The sequence below is a fragment of the Felis catus genome, chromosome D1 (assembly GCF_018350175.1).
Source record: "Felis catus isolate Fca126 chromosome D1, F.catus_Fca126_mat1.0, whole genome shotgun sequence".
NCBI classification, from domain to species: domain Eukaryota; kingdom Metazoa; phylum Chordata; class Mammalia; order Carnivora; family Felidae; genus Felis; species Felis catus.
Window position 1 is genome coordinate 23,011,157 of NC_058377.1, and position 12,959 is coordinate 23,024,115.

The following is a 12,959-nucleotide window of genomic DNA, read 5'->3' on the forward strand; positions in this document are numbered from 1 at the left end:
GCCTGCTTCAGATTCTGTGTCCCCCTCTCTCTCTGCACCTCCCCAATTCACACTCTGTCTCTCTCTGTCTCTCAAGAATGAATAAATGTTAAAAAAAATTTTTAATTAGAAAAAAAGAATGGTGTATATACTGTTATGTGCTATTATGTAGAGTTAGGAAGGAAAAACTAGGAATATATATTTGTATTTACTGATCTTTTGCATAAAGAACCACGGGAGGGATGCAAAGAATAACTTAAAAATGATTAGCTCTGGTGGAAGGTGGGTAAACAGTATTGACAGAAACAGAGATAAAATTGAGGCTTTTAAGAAAAGGTTTTTTAATTTATTTTTGAGAGAAAGACAGCAGAGGAGGGACAGAGAGAAAGAGAATCCCAAGCAGATTCTGCGCTGTCAGTGACGAGCCCGACAAGGGGCTCGAACTCAAGAAACTTGAGCTGAAATCAAGAGTTGGATGCTTAACCTACTGAGTCACCCAGGTGCCCCAAAGCTTTTTATAATATTTTTATAATATTTTGATTTTTGAACACGTAAATAGGTTACTTATACAAAACAAAAATTTAATGTGAAAATAGTATCTGTCTTTCCAGGCTTAAACGAGATAATGTGTTGAATTCCTAGCATAGTAACTGAAGGACAGTAGGAGCTCAGTAAACGGTCACTACAAAAAAACCCCCACCCAAACCAAAAAAAACAAAAAACAAAAAACCAACATTCAGCTGAAATGGAGAAATAAAGGCTTCAAGAAGGAAAGAGAACTTAACCTCAGCTCAGAGGCTGGGGAATGCTCAGAAAGAGGTAGAGAAATGGGGTCCATGCCCAACGAGGAAGTGCAGGGGACAATGGAACAAAGCTATCAAATCAAGGTTGCAGATGGAAGACTCTAGATAGGGGATGACCCGGGGGATTCCAGCAGAGGAGCAGTGAAGTTAGTGAAGAAGTTAGTGAGACAAATTGGGGCCACATAGGGGAGGATTTGAGTTGTAGATAAGACCTTTATTCTTGGGTAATAATAACTAATTGTATTGTATCTTACGTTAGGAACTCAAATCTTAGTGTCTGGATCCAATACCAGCTCACATTAATGTTACAAGCCTCTAAAATATCCTTGGGCTGGGGGTGCCTGGGTAGCTCAGTCAGTTAAATGTCTGACTCTTGATTTCAGCTCAGGGCATGATCTCACAGTTCATGAGTTTGAGCCCCACGTCGGGCTCCCCAGTGGACAGTGCAGAGCCTGCTTGGGATTCTCCGTCTCCCTCTCTTTCTGCCCCTCCCCTGCTCACTCTCTATTTCTCTCTATCAAAATAAAGAAATAAACACTTAAAAATAGAAAAAATATCCCTGAACTAGAAACAATCTAAAAGACATTGCAAATATGAAAAAGTGTCCCTTTTGGCAACAGCAAGATTGGTCAAAGTGGATCATCATCAAGCTGGCTCAGTCTGTTGAAGGTTTGCCAAGTAAAGAGTGATTTCACATGTTTTGCTTTGGGTCATGGCTTTGGATTTTATGTGATCTTATTTGCATAAGAAAAACATTAATCCATTTAAAATTGACAAAGAGAAGGGAAAATGACCATCTAAAAGTCAATTGGTTTAAGGCCTTTCTCTTTACTCTCTGCTAAGGGTTCCAAAGTTCAAAACAGCAACAAAATCCCCACAATAAGCTGGACCCAGAGGGTTAAATAATAACAGAAGTCGCTTGTTCTATTTGGATAATTTCCAAATTTATACAACAAAGTTCCCATTAAATATGCAGGAAGTTCTAATTATTTATGATGTAATTTAATATTGACATGCTATTAAATGACCTGACCCTCCCCCAGACTTTCAGAGTTTTACATCTGAGGACTGCAAGGTAAACTCTCTTACCATGACCAGAGGTTGGTAATCAACAGTTTGGCCCTGCGAGGTATTGTTTTCTTCAAAAAGAAATTCCTACAGCTTGACTGTATTCTCACTGTCTTATACATTTCCTGAATTGTGTGCAAGAGGATTTCACGGAGAGGGAGAGTTCTATGGCCTTTTTTATGCTGAACAGGCTAAGCCCCGGAGACTCACCGCCTAAACCCATTACACACAGATCACCTAACTCTGTGACTGGGTTTGTGATGCTAGATTAACTTACCCACACACCAGGACAGAAGAAAATGACTTTACGCTATCTTCTTTGCGCTAGCAAAGAATGTGGAGATCATTTTACGGAAAATGGAAAGACAGGGAGGCGCTGAACAGATATGGATGCCACCTTCCATGCCATTGAGTTACATGCGGCAAAGGAGCGCCTGTCTGAGATGTGAAAAGAATGACCAGCCGGGGATATTTGCAGAAGGTAGCAGCTAACGAATGAGTTATTTGAGGCTGGATGGCCTCATAGAAAAAGTTATTGAACTAAGGAGTGGGAAACCTGTTCAGTACAATTTATTCCCAGATCCCTCATCCTCCTGTCCACTGGGTGAACGTGGGGCAAACATTTCATCTCTACGGTAGAATTTCCTTCCTTTCTCTCAAAGAGGAGAAAGGAGCTACAGTGCATCAAGGTCTCTGAGAGCCTGGCATTGTCAGAGCAAATTCTGGCAACTTCAAAGCTCTAGCATGAGTTGGAACAAAAAGATTTTGACATAATGTCTTAGCTGCTGCTGGAAGGATTTGGTTTTGAGTCTCTTCCGGACATCAAACACCTAGGGCAGTCTAACTGGGCTAGTCTCCGGGGGTGCTGGAGGCCTTCTTATCAGTTGTGAATATTCCTTATGGCAGCAGCAGAAAATGTTAGGAAAATTAACTTGCACTTTGGACAAATTACTTAACATGCTTTGTGTATCCGTCTTCCCATCCAAATAGGTACGATTCACAATGAGAAACGGGAAAGGTACCATTTGCTAAGACTGTTGTGAGGGTTTAGCGACATAATGCATACAAAGAACTTGGCCCAGAAACAAGGACATAATCAAGAGTAAAGATGAACTGTTATTTTGTAGGGTTTTTTTATTTTTTTTTTTTATTTTAGAAAGCGAATGAGCAGGAGAGGTGCAGAGGGAGAGAGAGAATCTTATTTTTAATGTTTATTTTTGAAAGAGAGAGAGACAGAGCATGAGTGCGGGAGGGACACAGAGAGAGAGGGAGACACAGAATGAAGCAGGCTCCAGGCTCTGAGTGGTCATCACAGAGCCTGACGTGGGGCTCGAACCCACAAACTGTGAGATCATGACCTGAGCCTAAGTCAGACGCTTAACCAACTGAGCCACCCAGGCACCCCAAAGAGGAGAGAGAATCTTAAGCAGACTCCACAGCCATGGGACTCAATTCAGAACCCTGGGATCACGCCCCAAGATGAAATCAAGAGTCAAATGCTCAACCGACTGAGCCAGCCAGGCGCCCCGGCCTGTTACTATTTTTATCATCATCATCGTGGTAAAAATCATTCCCTCCTACAGACCAAAGTTGTCTCTAATTGCTTTAGCTGTGAGCACCTATCATGTTAGGCAGACAATGAAAGAGCAAAGCACACATGACCTACTGGTTTGTGTGACGGCCTTTCACAGATTAGTAATAAGGGTGATGCTTGCTGTGTATACCGTATAAGTATTTATCCACAAGGGGCATCAATTTGGAAGACTGGTAAGGATCAGAGAAGCTTGGCGCTCCGTAAATATTACATTGTGCTTGTTAACAAAATGAATGCAAACGTATATTTTAAAAGGGAATCTCATTAATCATTACTTTTACTCTTGCTTTTGCCTTATGTAACAAGGTGTTTTCTTTTGGTTAATTAAAAGTACTTATAATGGGTATCAGTGCTGATACCCTTTAAGACCAGGGTTCTGACGGAGTCCTCTGCACTTCCGCATTGCCATCCAGCCTGATGGATTCCCTGGGGGCTAGAGAGACCACCCCCCCCCCCCCACCCTCCCGACCAGGGCCCCGCAGGGAGAGGATGCCATTAGAGGGGATCTGGACTCTGGCATGTTGGAGCAGAGTTAACAGACTAAAGAAGCTAGTGGCTCATGTCTTGGGTGACTCTCCTCCCAGCAGTTTTGGGTACAGCCTGTACGTTCACATTTATGCCAGCAAAGTGGGGTAGAGGGGGGAAGCAAAGAGGGAGAGAGCACCTGGGAGCTGATACTGAGTGAGGGAGGCTTAGGAAGGGGCAGCAGGGATGGAGAAAAATTGAAATCAGGGGTCATTTCCCTTTCTCCTTCCAATTCACTCCTCCCTCTCTCTTTGCTGAGCCATTTTGCTGTTACGAAATTACATGATGCTGTTACTCACTGCCCCCGGCTTCCTTGCGTGGGAACTGTTAATGAAGGGAAAGCAATCGAGGAGACAGGTTTTCTGCAGGTTTCTCCAGGTTGGAGATGCACACTGGCTATGGGCTTCCCAGTGTGTTTTTGGGCTGCAAGACTTGAGTGAACTAATTCAATCCAACGTGTCAGTGACTGATAGCTTTATAAGTAGTTCTCCCAGTATGTAAGGAAATGGCTCTCCGGGAGTAGATTTTTGGAGATTGTAAGTAGATTCCTAGGGAGATGTTTTGGATTTGGGGGGCCATCTATCTCCTCCACCTCTCAGGTAGCCGCTCTTTCAGGTGCCAAGCAATGCTTTAAGGGCAGAGATTAGCAACCATCCCAACCTGGTCCCAGGCTGGGAGGGGGCACGGGAAAAGCTGGAGAAGAGCCCATTCACGTGGCCGCTCCCATTCTAACTCACACCCCCACCTGCATTCAGGAATACCTCTTTCCCCTTTCCTCTGTGGTATTCATTTCAGGCTTTTTTATTTTTTTAGTTTTTGTTAATGTTTACTTATTTTTGAGACAGAGAGAGACAGAGTGCAAGTGGGGGAGGGGCAGAGAGAGAGGGAGACACAGAATCCGAAACAGGCTCCGGGCCCTGAGCTGTCAGCACAGAGCCCGACGCGGGGCTCGAACCCACGAACCGTGAGATCATGACCTGAGCCGAAGTCGGCCGCTTAACCGACTGAGCCACCCAGGCGCCCCTCATTTCAGGCTTTGTCAAAAGCTCAACACTGAGACAATTAGCCTCTGCCCACAGCCAGCAGCCAGCTCTTGGGCCCCTTCACCTTAATGGTGGCACTGTGCCTGAGGAGATACTCTGTGTAGCATTCTTCACAGATGCCTGAGGGGGAGGGCGATAGGCCTTTCTGTAGAAGAAAGGAATCGAAGTGGGGAAGTTGAGGCTTAAAACTCAAAATCAACCAAACCAACACAAAATGTCAGGACTCCAACTTTTTTCCAGAGTGAGATAATTTTCTTTATTACCTACCATGAGCCATGACTTTGGGGATTATATGTGCCCTCTTAAACTCAGCAGGCCCTGGCCCCTGCCCCCACGTACAAGGATGGCTCAGAGATGGCTTGCTCCTCTCAGCAAAAGCCTTAATTTACCCCCTCGCAAGTCAGTGCCTCACACTCCTGACCAGGAGGCATGTAATCTCAGGGGTCCTTTCCAGACCGAGAAGGCTGGCTGCATAGTCCTCTAACATGGGAAATGTTTCAGGACCTCTTTGAGATGCTCAGGCCATCTGGATTCCTGTCTGTGAGCCATGTGATCTGTCTGCAGGGGAAAGTCACCAGTGAGACGGTCATTCCCAGGCTTCTCCTCTATCAACATTTGCAGCCACAGTGTGGAAAGTTAGCCCTTTGTTTTCCTCCAGTGCCTGGATCTGTGCATATTTCCACCCTTAAGGTGACCCTAGATAGATGGCTCAGAGGGTGCCAAACTTAGTAAGCGCTTGGCAAAGTGAGCCAAAGGCACGAAGGAGGTGGAATAGATCACTGTCCCTCTCCTCTCTCTTCCTGTAGTTCTCTCTCTACCTTTAGTGTTGTTTTGAATTTTTTAAATGTTTATTTAATTTTGAGAGAGAGAGAGAGAGAGCGCGCGCGCGCGTGCACCAGTGGGGGAGGGGCAGAAAGAGAGGGAGTCACAGAACCTGAAGCAGGCTCCAGGCTCTGAGCCGTCAGCAGAGAGCCCGATGCGGGGCTCGAACCCACAAACTGCGAGATCATGACCTGAGCCGAAGTCGGTTGCTTCACTGACTGAGCCACCCAGGCGCTCCTCTCTCTCTCTCCCTTTAAAATGCTGACATTGCCATAGCTCTCAGGGTTAAAGTTCACTGATTTTTAAATAGAATAAATGTATTCGATGACATTTACTAAGCTATTACTAAGCTATATTGTCAAGCAAAACATAATGTTTCTACGCTCGGTTGTGTCTGCCTCCTATTTTTGCTTTCCTGGGAGAGATCACCATATATTTTCCTACCTTTTTTTTTTTTTTTTTTTTTTTTTTGAGCCACCAAAGACCCAGGCAAATCAATAAATGCTTATCAGGCTTTTTCTGTTTGTTCATCACTTGCCTGTAGAAGAATACAACAGCATTTCAGCTGTGGAGATAAAATACGATAAAATACGCACTTATGTAGTCTCTATTAAGCGCCAGGCACACAGTGCTAAGCATTTTTTTTTTTTAGTTTTTTTTTTCAACGTTTATTTATTTTTGGGACAGAGAGAGACAGAGCATGAATGGGGGAGGGGCAGAGAGAGAGGGAGACACAGAATCGGAAACAGGCTCCAGGCTCTGAGCCATCAGCCCAGAGCCTGACAAGGGGCTCGAACTCACGGACCACCAGATCGTGACCTGGCTGAAGTCGGACGCTTAACCGACTGCGCCACCCAGGCGCCCCAGTGCTAAGCATTTTTTATAAGCACTCATTTAATATTCCTGTGAGATAGGCATTATTTTTTTTAAGCTTATTTATTTACTTTGAGAGAGAGAAAGAGCAAGAGAGGGGAGCAAGTGGAGGAGGGGCAGAGAAAGAGCAAGTGGGGGAGGGGCAGAGAGCGAGGAAGAGAGAGAGAATCCCAAGCAGGCTCCTCGCTGTCAGTGCAGAGCCTGACGCGGGGCTCGAACTCATGAACCATGAGATCATGACCTGAACCAAAACCAAGAGTCGGAGACGCTTAACCGACTGATCCAACCCAGGCGCCCCGAGATGGGCCTCAGGGTTCCTAACTTTACAGGTGAGGAAACCAAAGTTCAGAGAGATTGAGTAACTTGCTCAAGGTGACACAACTAGAGAAGATAGAGCTGGATTCGAATCCCAGTAGCTGAACTTCAGAATCCACACGCATAACTCAGGCTATGCAGCCTTTCCAACGGGTCTCCGTGACGGTGAGGAAGCCACGCAAAGCAGCGTATAAACGAACACTCGTTTGCTATGGTGTAGACTGAGGTTATGGGTTTAAAAAGCAGGAAAGCAATGGTTCTTTTTTTTTTTTAATTTTTTTTTTCAACGTTTATTTATTTTGGGGACAGAGAGAGACAGAGCATGAACGGGGGAGGGGCAGAGAGAGAGGGAGACACAGAATCGGAAACAGGCTCCAGGCTCTGAGCCATCAGCCCAGAGCCTGACAAGGGGCTCGAACTCCGGGACCGCGAGATGGTGACCTGGCTGAAGTCGGACGCTTAACCGACTGCGCCACCCAGGCGCCCCAAAGCAATGGTTCTTGGGAAAGAACCACAGAAAGAGCTGGGTTGGCTGATGGAATACATTGTTCTCAGGCAGCGTGAGGCAGACAACCCGGGGATCCAAAGAGAAGCTAAGAAAGACAGAGGGTGGGAACCTTGCCTGACTTCAGAGTCGGGAAAATAGCAAAGTTCTTTTCCACAAAGTGATGGTAAGAATAGTACCTCCCTCCTGGTTTCGTGAGGATTAGAACAATGCCATGCACGTAGCAGGCTCAGTGTCAAGTGCTGGCTATACTATTACTATTATTGTTCTTGGATGAACTTTCACTTCGAGCCTGGCTACAGTTGGGGAGAGGGGAGCCTGGCTTATATTATGGTGTCTTAGGTTAGTGACTGGAATACACTGAAAACCTTTGTTCCTTGGCAAAGCAACGCCATGCTCTCATTTCAAACCCACTTATAAATTCTGCAATGGAAAAAACGAGGCTGGCCCTTCGGGAACTCACTGTAAGGGCCTGAGGCTCGCGCCATAGTCTCACTAAATCCGCTGGCAGAAGACCTTTGGGCCACCCAGCCCCACCTGGAGGAGGAAGGCGATTAAACGGGTGATCTCACCACGTCCCCTTTGACCAAGGAGAGGGCCGGAGTCTGTGATCCCGTAAACAGGCTCCTAGGCCTTGCAAACCATGGGCGTTTTTGTGGATTGTTCTTTGTTCAGAAAAAGCCAGAGCAGTCTCGAGAAGCCTGCAGAATGTTAGAGCTGTCGCTTCTAGAGTAACGTAACTCTGTCTGTTACCCAGCCGATCAGCAAAGCAAAGCAAAGCAAGGTATATGTCTCCATGAGTCTCCATGAGTCATTTAATATTTAATATTCACAGTGCTGGCAGTTTTTTGACTGATGCAAATGTTTTGCAAACAGAACCCGGGCCTGTTTTTCTCCACGCTCCCCCCACCCCTGTCGAGTGAGAGGTTGGCAGAGGCAGTGCTAAACTAGTAGGGCCGATGAGATACTATCTCTGTCTCCTTGTAACACAAAACATTTATTTTGCAGCGAGTGAACACAAAATTGAAAGGGCTCCAAGATTTCTGGGAGCAAGAGGCTTGATCTCCCCTTAGCTGGACCGCCTGGTTTGTTGACTTTCTGCCTTTTGTCTCCCCCGTGGCAGTGATAAGCTCCACCTGAGACCTATGCAATTAGGAAGGCAGTTCTAGAAGCACCAGATCGTCCCCCACCTCGGGCCGCAGAAGTTAGGAAAACTATCTAGGCGGCTGAGAGGACGAGAAACGTACAGCAGAAGAGATGAGCTCTGATGGGCAAAACCAGGTTTGGTGATGGCCTCCCGCTTCTCCCGCTTCTTCCCAAAGCCCCAGATGCAAGCGTGGCTCAGGGCCCACACAGCAGCCTCAGCAGTCACACGGGGCACTTTGTGGAGGGCCTCACTTCCACGCAGCCGGACCATGGCGCCTCCAGATCTGTGACCACCGAGGCAACGTCACGGCGGACTTAGTTCCCTGGCTGTACTAACCTCAGACGCTGCCTCAGTTGAAATCCCGGATCTTACTAGGCATGTGCCCCTGGGCAAGTTATTTAATTTCTGTGTCTGCAAAATGAGGATAATAATTGTACCTACCCCGTGGGCTGTTGTGACAATTAGAACGTAGGCTCAATGTAAGTGTCGGCTACGCTATTACTATTATTATCGGTGGGGAGGGAGGAGTAAAGTCCTGCTTCGCAGTCCAAGTCATGAGCACCTGCTCTCAGAGGCGTCATTGTGCCCACAGGCTGGGCCCCAGTGCTTCTCCCAGGGCTCTCATCTCATGAAGGAGCACCTTCTTCTTACCTCCCAGCTGGCTTTGTGTTGTCTCTGAGGCTCCTGGCTTTCAGAACCAATTTCTTCGCTCCTGCTTCTTACATGGGGCTTCCAGCACCAGCCTGTATCCCTGTATCGCTCGGTCTGTTCAGTGTTTAAAAACACAATCTTGGTCCAAGGTGCCTTAACCAAGTGGGTTAAGCATCTGACTCTTGATTTCGACTCAGGTTATAACCCCTGGGTCATGGGATCAAGCCCCACTTTGGGCTCCACGCTGAGCATAGAGTCTGCTTATATGAGTCTCTCTCTCTCCCTCTGCTCTTCCCTGCTCTCACTCTCTCTCTTTAAAATAAAATAAAAATATTTTGGGGCCACTTCAGTGGATTAAGTGTCCAACTTCAGCTCAGGTCAAGGTCTCGCCGTTCATGGGTTCGAGCCCCGCATCAGGCTCTGTGCTGACAGCTGAGAGGCTGGATCCTGCTTTGGATGTTGTGTCTCCCTCTCTCTCTGCCCCTTCCCCGCTCATGCTCTGTCTCTCAAAAGATGAATAAACATTAAAAAAATTAAAAATAAAATAAAATATTTTAAAAAAACAAACAAAAACACAACGCCCCCCCCCAAAAAAAAACCCTCCCACAATCTTTGTCTAAACTCTGCTTTCCATGGGCAGGGGGAGATGGGTGGCTCAGTTGGTTGAGTGCCTGTCTCTTGATTCTGGCTAGGGTCATGATCTCAGCTAGGGTCATGATCTCGCAGTTCATGAGTTCAAGCCCTGCATCGGGCTCCGCCCTCTCTCCCTCCCCCCTGCACCCCCACCTCATGCTCTCTCTCTTTCTCAAAATAAACTTAAAAAAAAATATTTTTTAAACTCTGCCTTTCAAGAAAGGAGAAATATCTAAAGGGTTTGTCCCCGGAGGTGATTTATAACCACACTGCCCCAGTCTTGCTCCAGAAAATGCACCATCTCCCCGTTCAGTTTTTCATTTAACTCAGATTTATTGAGTGCTGTTAACATCAGAGTTTCTCAGCCTGAGCACGCTGTGATATTCTGGACTAGATAATTCTTTGTTGAGGGGGCTAGCCCGTAAGACATTTAGCAGCATGGCCCCGGTCATGACAATGCAAAATATCTGTGGATTTTGCCCATGTCCCCAGACATAAGGTTATCAGAGTTAGCAAATGAATATATAAAGATTTTCTTTTTAATCTGGCAGTTTTACTCTGGGGCAGATTGCCATCGGTCGAGAACTACTGGGCTAGACAGACCCTGTGCCTGGTGCGTTCATAGCCTCGCACCCACATGAACCCTGGGTAAGGCAGTTATTAGCGACCCATTCTGAAGATGTCGAATCTGGGTCTTGGAGAGGGACGTTCCGCCAGGGTCCAGATGCATGAGTAATTTCAGTGTGCTTTCCATTGTATTCCAGCAGCTGAATGGGGCTTGACCTTTTATAGCTTCGTCCGTGTTTATGAGCCTTGAGGGGCCCCATTCCCACCTCACTCCACCCCTTCTGTGCTGATGCTCTGATAATTGGGACATTGACTGTACAAAGGGCCGAACTAGACACTGTCCTACAAACCTCTCCACCCCACACAGCTCTGAAAGCCTCTCTTGGAGAGAAGGCAGAGGAAGGAGAGGAGGGTCCCTGCCTCCCACAGCTCTGCAGCCAAAGCCTGGAGAGACAAAAGGCAGCGCGGGGCTGTGCGGCCGCTGTGATTATTTCCCTTGCTCTATCACCCAGCTCAATGGGGCATTCTGGATCCCTGCCCTCCAATACTCAGGGGCCTTATTAACAGAGCTCAGCTGTTGTCCAAAGCCCTTACCTCACCCAAGAGGGCTGTATTTGCATGATAATGCCCTCTTTGGGGGAATTATTGCTTAATTAAAGAACAGCAATCACTTTAATTAGCATGTCTCCTTGCTCCCTGGTACTTTCAGGGATTCAAATGAGCTCCTCATTAGGTATTGGCACTTGGACAAATCTGGGGCTTCTGGCTGCGCAGGGAGGCTCCCAGGGCAGGCAGCCCCAGCCAGGACCTCAGACACGGGGAGGCCCAGCCCTGGCGGAGAGCACAGCCGGGGCTTTGTGAGAAGGACAGACCGAGCCTGGCCAGCACCCTTGGGGCCGCTACCCAGCGCGCAGAGAAGGGCCAGGCCCTGATGGTGATATCTGCAGGCTTTCTCTCTACCTCAGTTTCTCCGCCTGAGCTATGGTCCTCTTTTCAGCTCATTTGCCCAACACATTTAGCTGCTTTACCCATTCTTCTCCCCTGGTGAATGCTTTCAGGTTCTTTCTATCACCTTGACCCATCTCTGTCTCTGTCTCTGTCACTATCTTTCACACACACACACACACACACACACACACACACACTCACACCCCACACCCAAACCTGTTGTAATCTCAATGCATTTCAGATTCTTCGCTCTCAGCTTGGGAGTGCAAGTTTCTCTCTTAACTGGTAGTGTACAGGGTTAGCACATGAAACCAGACACAAACAGGCAAGAAAAACCACCTGTCTTGATCCAGAAATGGCCTCTTTCCCTGGGCAAGATCACTACCTTTCTTTAGCTTCTCTTCTCTGACATCTGGAAAGCTCTCCAGGGACTACTCCGTGCCCCTGAGTAGGATTTCCAGAAATATGGACCGATGTGGGTTCTTACTGCCACAGCTCACCCTTTCCTGACTATTAACAAAACGAGTTTTTTTGTAGGTCCTACGGACAACCACTTTCTATATGCTACAAGTAATGTCAGCCTAAGAATGCTTTGTTATTTCTTTTCATCTTTTCTGGGAAATCTTTTCCAGAATAAGGACAATTATATCCCTTCCAGAAAAAATAATCTCTTTTGCCTGGATGTCAGTGTGCCAAAAATCAAATGACCCTTATCCTCCTTCCTACATCACACGCATTCTCTCTGTCTCCCCACTCCAAGACCTATATCTATAATATTCTGTTGATTGCAAATAAAGGCAAAAGTACACATTTCAAAAATGTAGGTAGAGGTAGATAGAACCCTAGATTTGCACTCAATAGATCTGTCTTCCTGGCTAAGCTTAGCTGCATAGCAGAAACCTCTCTTTCACCGGTTTTCTGGGACTCTCGAGAACTGAGTAAGAGGGGCCAGCCTCCCATCAGTTCGGGAACATCTTCCGCCACCGCCTGGCATTCGCACACCCAGTCTCTCTGCCCCCCTCCATCACACTTGCCTCTGTGCCCCCAGCGTGAGCAGCCCGGGGCTCCCCTACCTGCGGAGTCCCCAATTTTGCCTTTGTGGGAGGAGAGTACAGGGCAAGGAAAAGGTGGCTTGGAGCTCTTTTGGGGACTCAGGCTGGAGAGAGATGGGGGAGGGGTGGGGTGTCTGAGGAGAAAGGGACTCACTCGCTGGCCCTCTCCCTGGGCATCATCCTGCAGGGACAGTAACAACAAATCAGAGGTAAATCCACTTCCTGGCAGGAAGCTGAGCCTGAAACTCGATGAAGCCACAGCAGTTCAAAGGGAGAGTGACACCCAAACAAGAGAGCAGCTCTTAATCCCCCACAGAAAGATGGGAATGGAGAGCTCAGGCCCAGGGGGGGAGACCGCGGCTTTGTTTAACCAGGATTGAAAACACAGCCCTATTGAGAGGCTGGGACTTGGAGACACAGACCCCGAGGAGCAC

At 47.2% G+C, this 12,959-nt stretch overlaps 1 non-coding gene across 1 annotated transcript; it reads right to left on the bottom strand.

Moving 5' to 3' along the window:
* Positions 1 to 3,165: 3,165 nt before the first annotated feature.
* On the bottom strand, positions 3,166 to 3,250 carry TRNAL-UAG. Its single transcript has one exon. It is a non-coding gene; the product is annotated as a tRNA-Leu (tRNA).
* Between the last annotated feature and the right edge of the window lie 9,709 nt (positions 3,251 to 12,959).